Source organism: Wyeomyia smithii, chromosome 2, assembly GCF_029784165.1.
Source record: "Wyeomyia smithii strain HCP4-BCI-WySm-NY-G18 chromosome 2, ASM2978416v1, whole genome shotgun sequence".
NCBI classification, from domain to species: domain Eukaryota; kingdom Metazoa; phylum Arthropoda; class Insecta; order Diptera; family Culicidae; genus Wyeomyia; species Wyeomyia smithii.
In genome coordinates this window covers 113,713,309-113,721,390 of record NC_073695.1, presented here as the reverse complement: position 1 = coordinate 113,721,390, position 8,082 = coordinate 113,713,309, and positions in this window count along the sequence as shown.

Here is an 8,082-nt window from a genome sequence, read left to right as displayed (position 1 = left end):
CTGTTTTCCAGAAACCGGAAGTCACCATCTTGGATTTCAAAATGGCATTTTAAGACAATTTTTTGCCTCTTAGAGTCTTTCTGGTTAAAGGAATATATTGGGTGGTATTTGACCATTCTCGGCTGTTTTCCAGAAACCGGAAGTCGTCATCTTGGATTTCAAAATGGTATTTGGAGACAATTTCTGGCCTCTGAGCGTCATTCTGGTTGAAAAAACACCCTTATGGGGTGGTATTTGGTCACTTTTGGCTGTTTTACAGATACCGGAAGTCACCATATTACAATAAAAATGTTATCTGGAGTCGATTTGTGGCTTCAGTGCATAATAATAATTACGAAAATACCAATATTGGCGGTTTTTGGTCATTTGCCGCTGTTTTTCAGAAACCGAAAGTCGCCATCTTGGATTTCAAAATGGTATTTGAAGACATTTTCCGGAGTTTTCATGTACGTTATTTTAAAAAAGAGAAAAAAGAGTTTGAATATACTTTTTTAGCAACGCTAAAAATAGTATCGTAACAGAAGAAAAAATGACTTCGGGATAGAATCTCCGAAGATGTACTGAATATCTTGAACACAGCGTCAACGCCTACCTCTTTCAGCAACACTGATTCGGTAAACGGCTGGGCAATGCTTTTTCACAGTACACCCGTACTAGTTGGAATAAAATAGACCCCAGTGTGGTTCAAGGCATAATGCCCTATTCCTAGGCATCGCAACCCTAGTAAGGCAGCATACTAAAATAAACATACTATGGAGAATCAAGGATTCAGAACGAACCGGAACAATCGGCAATGATCCAGCCGACGATTAGAAGCTCGGTACATGTAACAGTAGATCGCTCGACGCCCCGGATGTCGACCGGATTCTGCTGGATCAGCTAGAACCCCGCGCACAGTACCACCGAAGCGGTGGCACAACCAATGAGCTTGGTAGCGGTTTTATAGTGCTGGGCAGGATGCAGAGTCGTGTGATGAAGTGGCAGGCAATCAGCGACAGGTTGTGTTTGTTGTGAATAAAGGGCCGGTTCTACAACTACACTATTTCCAATGTGCACTGCCCTCACGAAGGAAGACCTGATGCAGAAAAAGAAGCGTTTTACGCACAGCTGGACGAACTCTAAGACTCACGTAGAGACATCATTCATTGGGGACATGACCGGAAGGAAAGACTTATATAAACCGGTGATCGGCCCGCACAGCCTGCACACCGTGACGAACGACAACGGCCAGCTATGCGCCAACTTTGCAGCTTCCCGCGGACTGGCATTCCAAAGTCCCTTCTTTCCTCGACCAACGTACAGCAAAACAAATTGACCACGTTCTCATCGACGGCCTGTTCTTATCATACATTACATACGTACGCATCTATCACGGTGCTGATGGGACATGACCACTTCGATACAAAAAACTACAAAACCTTGATATAACCGTTAGTCCTCTTGGTGTTTTCGAACGGAAGGTGCTGTGGACTATCTACGGTGGAGTACAAACAGACGACGGATAACGGCGACAGCGCATGAACCATGAGCTACAAGCGCTGCTTGGAGAGAACCTCATTGCACACCTGGCGAAAGACAATAGGTTGCGGTGGACCGATCACGTCGTAAGGATGCCGGACGACAACCCTGTGAAATCACTTCTCTTCAGCAAACCCTACCGGCACCAGAAAGTAAGGGGCACAGCGTGCATGATGGCTCGACCAGATCGGAAGAGACTTGCGAGTGATGAGACGTCTGGGGAACTGGTGAATCACAGCTCAAAACCGAGTAAAATGGCGACAACTTCTTGATACACGAGTTACTACAGCTCTCGTCTGACTGGTAAGATGAGTAAGAGAGCTAGGTTTGAGAATCGATCCTGGGTTCTTAGTCAATGAATGACGACATCTCAATTTGTGTCGATTTTGATGCTCTGATAAGTAGCATGGATTGAATTTATATTGAGTACAATCATTCTTTGGGAAATTCTAGGGAGGTAAAATACTTTCTAGGGGGGCTGAAGCCGTCATACATGGCGTTCCACAGTACCGGACCCAGGATGGAACCTTGCGGTACACCTGCGGTATCCAGAACGCTTTTCTGACCCTCGTTTGTGTTATACACTAGCACTCGATTCTGAAAGTAGTTACCCAGAATCTTGTACAGCGACGTCGGCACTCTGAGACTCTGTAGCGCTAAGGCTATGGAGTCCCAGCTGGCACTGTTAAACGCGTTCTTCACGTCAAACGTGACTATCGCGCAGTAACGAATGCCCCTCCTTTTGCGTTGGATTGCAACCTCAGCCGTTCTGATGACGGAGAGAATTGCGTCCACCGTGGACCTACCTTTTCGAAAACCGAACTGGTTGCTTGATAGACCGTTCTCACTTTCAGTATATTTCACCAGTCTATTGAGGATTACCCTCTCGAGCACCTTGCCCGCCGTGTCCAGCAGGCAGATTGGTCTGTATGCCGATGGGTCACCTGGCGGTTTCCCAACCTACGGCAACAGCACCAGCCTCTGGCCACACGTCCGGGAAGAGGCAGTCGTCAAGGCATTCCAGCATGACCGCCCTGAACAACCCGGGGGCTTCTTTGATGGCCGTCTTGATGACCAAGTTCGGGATTCCGTCTGGTCCCGGAGCCTTGCCTACCTTCAGGGAGTTTGCGATCTCGATCAATTTATCTTCTGTCACCCTTACCGCATCGTCTGCCTCTGAACGACTGCCGTCACTCACGGTTGGTGGTGACTCATCTGCCGGAGGCCAGGGACTTGGTTCGTGGATTGGGAAGAGGCCCTGAATGATCGTTTCTAGCATCGCTGGTGATTGTTCGGCCGGGGCTAGCGTACCTCAAGTCTTGGTCACAACGATCCTGTAGGCGTCACCCCACGGGTTCGAATTGGCACTGGCACAGAGTCGTTCGAAACAGGCTCGTTTGCTGGCTCTGATTGCGCTCTTAAGCCATGCCTTAGTGGATCTGAATGCGGCACCGCGTTCCGCTCTTTGCTCGTCGGAACGTGCGCGTTGCATCCTCCGTCTTGTACGGAGGCATGCATTGCGCAGGCCTGCTATCGTATCGCTCCACCAGTATGTCGGTGGCCTACCCTCTCTAGGCGGACGAGACCTTGGCATCGTGGCGTCGCACGCCCATGACAGCATCGAATTTAGATGGTCCACATCCGGGAGCGGTTCACCCCCTTCGTGCTTCCATCTAATTGCCTGCCCAAAAACTTCTGCATCGAAATGCAATGTTTTCCAGCCGTAGAAGGATGGAATATTGGCCCTACTCGCTGCTTGCTTCCGCACGCCTACCTCATAGCGGATCGATTGGTGATCGCTATTCGTGTAGCTGTCGTCTACCCTCCAGTTCGTGATCAGTCCCGGGCTGCAGAACGTCACATCGATAATCGATTCGGCACCATTTCTACTGTAGGTGCATTTTGTACCAACGTTAGCCAAGTCTAAGTTGAGCTTTGCCAAAGCTTCCAACAAGACCTGGCCCCTCTGGTTTGTACAGCGACTTCCCCACTCGACAGCCCAAGCGTTGAAGTCACCCGCAACCACCAACGGCCATAGGCCCGTCAGTTCCACGGTTGCTTGATCGACCATCTTTTTTTTTTTTTTTTTTTTTAAGGTGGCGGGGAAATCTGCAAACAGACACCTGAGAAGAGAACTCAGGGTGTGGGGATGAGACTAGGGGAGAGATGCTGGGGTAGTTACACTCGCCCAGGCACCTATTGATCCTTGTCCCGACCCACTAAAACCCCTCCAGTCTCCAGCCCTGGTCTTCCCGGAACGACGGTTAAGTATTACGTCGGGGAGTGGCTTTTGTGCGTGATGCACCCTCTTTACTCTTATAACCTCCTAGCTAACTACCTGGAGACTGGTAATTAGCTACCACTGGCGTGTTGGTGGTTGACCCGCCACACACGTTGCAGCTCCAGAACAATCTGAGAGGCGGCCGCACAGACCGCGTTCCAGATGTCCGGGTCGTCGCACATCCTCCGGACTAGATTGTCCGGAGTAGTGCCAGGCCCGCTCACAGCCATCATGTTGCTCCTCGCTCTTACGAAACGGGGGCATACGAAGAAGACATGCTCAGCAGTCTCCTCCTCCTCCACGCACTCGGGACACATGGGGGACACCGCGTGTCCGAACCTGTGCAGATATTGCCTGAAACAACCATGGCCTGACAGGATTTGTGTCAGGTGGAAGTTCACTTCACCATGTCGTCTCCCGACCCAGCCGGATATCTCCGGTATCAGTCGGTGCGTCCATCTGCCCTTTGTGGAGTTGGACCACTCCCGCTGCCAGCGGAGCATCGAGAATGACCTTCTGGTACCCTTGCCCCTTGTGTCACGTTGGTCGAAACACTCTCTGTCCTCCTTGATGGCGATGCTGATAGGCATCATGCCGGACAAGACACAGATTGCATCGTATGACACCGTACGATACGCACTCGCAACTCTCAGGCACATGAGCCTGTAGGTGCTTTCCAGTTTACCACGGTGTCTGTTAGTACCTAGCGCTCTGGACCACACTGGCCCACCATACCTAAGTATGGACGAAACCACGCTGGCAAGAAGTCTTCGCTTGCTGCCATAAACCGCTGAGCTATTGGACATCATACGAGATAGTGCTGCAATAGCCGATGAGGCCCTCTTACAGGCGTAGTCGACGTGACTCCCGAACGTGAGCTTGTCGTCCACCATAACCCCCAAGAGCTTCAGGGATCGCTTCGAGGTGATGGTGCAGTCTCCGACTCTGACCACCGCCTGTTGCTCCGATTTACGGTTGTTCACAACCATGACCTCCGTCTTATGATGCGCGAGCTCCAGTTTCCTGGAGCGCATCCAGTCCTCGACCTTGCGTATACAGTGCGCGGCCGTCAACTCGACCTCCTCGATAGACTCGCCGTAAACCTCCAGCGTTATGTCGTCTGCAAAGCCAACGATCACAACCCCTACAGGGAACTTGAGTTTCAAAACTCCATCATACATGACATTCCACAACACCGGGCCCAGGATAGAACCTTGCGGAACTCCTGCGGTAATCGGGACGCACTTCTGACCCTCCTCCGTGTCGTAAACAAGTATTCGATTCTGGAAATAATTTTCCAGAATCTTGTACAGCGACACCGGTACATGGATGTTCCTGAGCGCGAGCGCTATGGAGTCCCAACTTGCCCTATTGAACGCATTCTTCACGTCGAGCGTGACGATTGCGCAGTAGCGTATTCCCCTTCTCTTGCGCTGGATTGCTACCTCCGCCGTCTTGATGACGGAAGAGATTGCGTCCATCTTGGACCTGCCCTTCCGGAAGCCGAACTGGTTGCTTGCCAGACCGTGTACACCCTCCGTGTACCTCACCAGTCTGTTGAGGATGATCCTCTCAAGCACCTTGCCCGCGGTGTCCAGCAGGCAGATAGGCCTATATGCCGATGGGTCCCCTGGCGGTTTCCCAGCCTTCGGCAATAAGACCAGTCTCTGCCGCTTCCACCTGTCCGGAAAGAGACAGTCATCCAGGCACCTCTGCATGACTGCCCTGAACAGCCCGGGGGCCGTTTTTATCGCCAGCCTGATCGCCAGGTTAGGGATACCATCCGGTCCCGGTGCCTTGCTCACCTTTAGGGGTTTGGCGATCACGATGAGTTCCTAATTCGTAACCCTTGCCTCCTCCCCTGCCTCGACACGGCTGTCGTCGCTCACGGATTGGATGCTTGGCAGGTTGGCCGACCATCTCTGGTCTATGTCTGAGATACTGGAACGTCGGACGTGAGACTCGACCGCCGGAGGCCAAGGACTTGGCTCGTGGCGTGGAAAGAGTCCCTCGATGATACGCTCCAGCATCGCTGGTGATCGCTCTGCAGGCGCCAGCGCGCCTTTAGTCTTGGCCATTACGATCCTGTAGGCGTCACCCCACGGATTTGTATTGGCGCACGCACATAGCCTATCGAAGCAGGCCCTCTTGCTGGCCTTTATCGCACTCTTTAGCATCGATCTTGCCGAACTGAATGCTGCGCGGCGTTCTGTCCTCTCTTCTTCGTTTCGCGCACGATCGACCGTCTGCGCGAACGTTTCGGTAGACCAACTTGGCGGAGCATGGCAACTGCAGTAGAATACTCCATCCACTTTGGCTATAACGTACCCCTCTCTGGAGGTCAACACAATCTCCTGAACCGGGGACCTGCCTGTCGTGCAAATGGCCGTCTTCCCAGACTTGTCCGATACCCAGTTACCGTTTTCGGTTGGGATGCGACGACTCAGCAGCCGCTTGGTGTAGCAACTGCTGCGCCGCATAGCAGTGGTTCAGGTTTAACTGTATCACCCTCAGGCCTGCGGCTTAGTAGCCGGCCGTGCAGCCGGACACTTGGGGCCTCCCATGGCGTGTTTGGCGTCCCGTTTACCGGTGCATACCAGACACTTGGGAGGTGCACCGCAGTCCCGTGCCTTGTGGCCTGCGCCACCGCAGAGGCGGCATAAATTGGACCTGTCGGGCCCTTTGCACGACCAGGATTTATGCCCCCGCTCAAAGCACCTGAAGCAAACGTCAGGCTGTCGGAAGGTGCCCAGAGGGCAGACTGACCAACCCACCTTCAACGTGGCCTTCTTCAGGGCCTTGTTACCCTCCGCTAGTGGAAGCTTTATGGTAGCAACCTGGGTGCCGGCCGGGCCCCTGCGGAGACGAACTGCCTCCGCGGTCACTACCACTCCACACTCTCGTTCGAAGGCTTGTGCTATGTCGCACCCTTCGGTGATCTCGTCCAGGTTTTTAAGCTGGAGAGTCACTTCAGGAGTGAGGGCTCGGATTTGAACCTCCTCGCCTAGCACTTCCTGGGCCGTCTTTTTATAGGCACAGCCCTTGCCCTTCGCCTCTTTGCGGAGTTCGAGGATCATCTCGCCGGTGTGTGACCGACGAATTGACCTGACGTCCGTGCCGAGGTCTTTGAGCTTGGGTTCGCCTCTCATGGCCTTCAAGTCTTCAGCGTACTTAGACGCATCCGTCTTTAAAATGAGCGCGTCACCCTTGCTCCGCCTACTCGCCCCTTGTGGCTTCTTATTGCGGTCGCCGCGCTTCGCGCGTCGTTCCCGCTTCTGCCGCTTCTTATTCACCACGGTGGTCCAATCCGTGGCTTCGCCGTTTGCCGGTTCGCCGTTTGCCGCTTCTTTGCTCGGCTGGACCGGCGAGCCAGCTTCCTGACTGTCACCGAACAACCGCCTTCGTTGCGTCCTGGGGGCTGTTTCCCCCGGAGAGCCCCTCGCACGTTTGCCAGTCGGTTCAGTTGAACAGATCCAGCTGTTTGTGTGTATTTAGACACAGCTGTAGCACTCCCTTTTTAGGCTGGTTAAGCCTCGCCTCTAGCGCGAGTGCCTTGCTTTCGGCCTCGTTAGCCCGTTTAAGGGCTTGCGAAAGCTCAGACTTCGCGCTGCAAACGTTCATACGTAGCAACAGAAGACATTGTTTCAAGTCTTTTGATATGTTGCTACGTTCGTCCGTGAACTTGAGTATTTCATCAAGTTGTACGGACACCGCCTCCACGCTCGGGAACTTGTTCATGTGGCTTTCTACCGCAGAGAGTAGCATAGCCCCAGATATCTGCTCCCGCTCCTTGGCGGTTTTAGGTGTTTCCACCTTGCCACCAGTCTTCGCCGTTCCGGTTGGTGCTGGCTTAGGCGTGCCCGCCTTTGCCCCAACTCAGAATTCCCCTGTCGGTGTCGCAAAAGGTGTACCAACCTGTGCGCCGCCTTTACCGGCATCGGCCAGTCTCGGTGGAGACCGGGCGATGCCCCGCCTGGCAAACGGGTTTATTAACCCGTCCGCCCCTTCCGCTACCTTCTCTTCCTCATTAATTTTAAAAGAAAACATTGTTGTTAAAAGGGTCCCCCTTCCAGCCGCTATCCTTGGTCATGGTGGAGTTGTCGCCTATATGGTCTCATGGTGGCCTATGCCGCAGCAGTGAGGTCATGGCTAGTGAAGGTCGTCATAGCCCCTCATGAGTAACTATGACGCCTCCCGACCGGCGTAAGTCAGGAAAGGGCATCTGATCCCACTCCTGTCTGATTCCCATCAGGCAATGGCCGCGGAACGTACTGGAAGGCCTG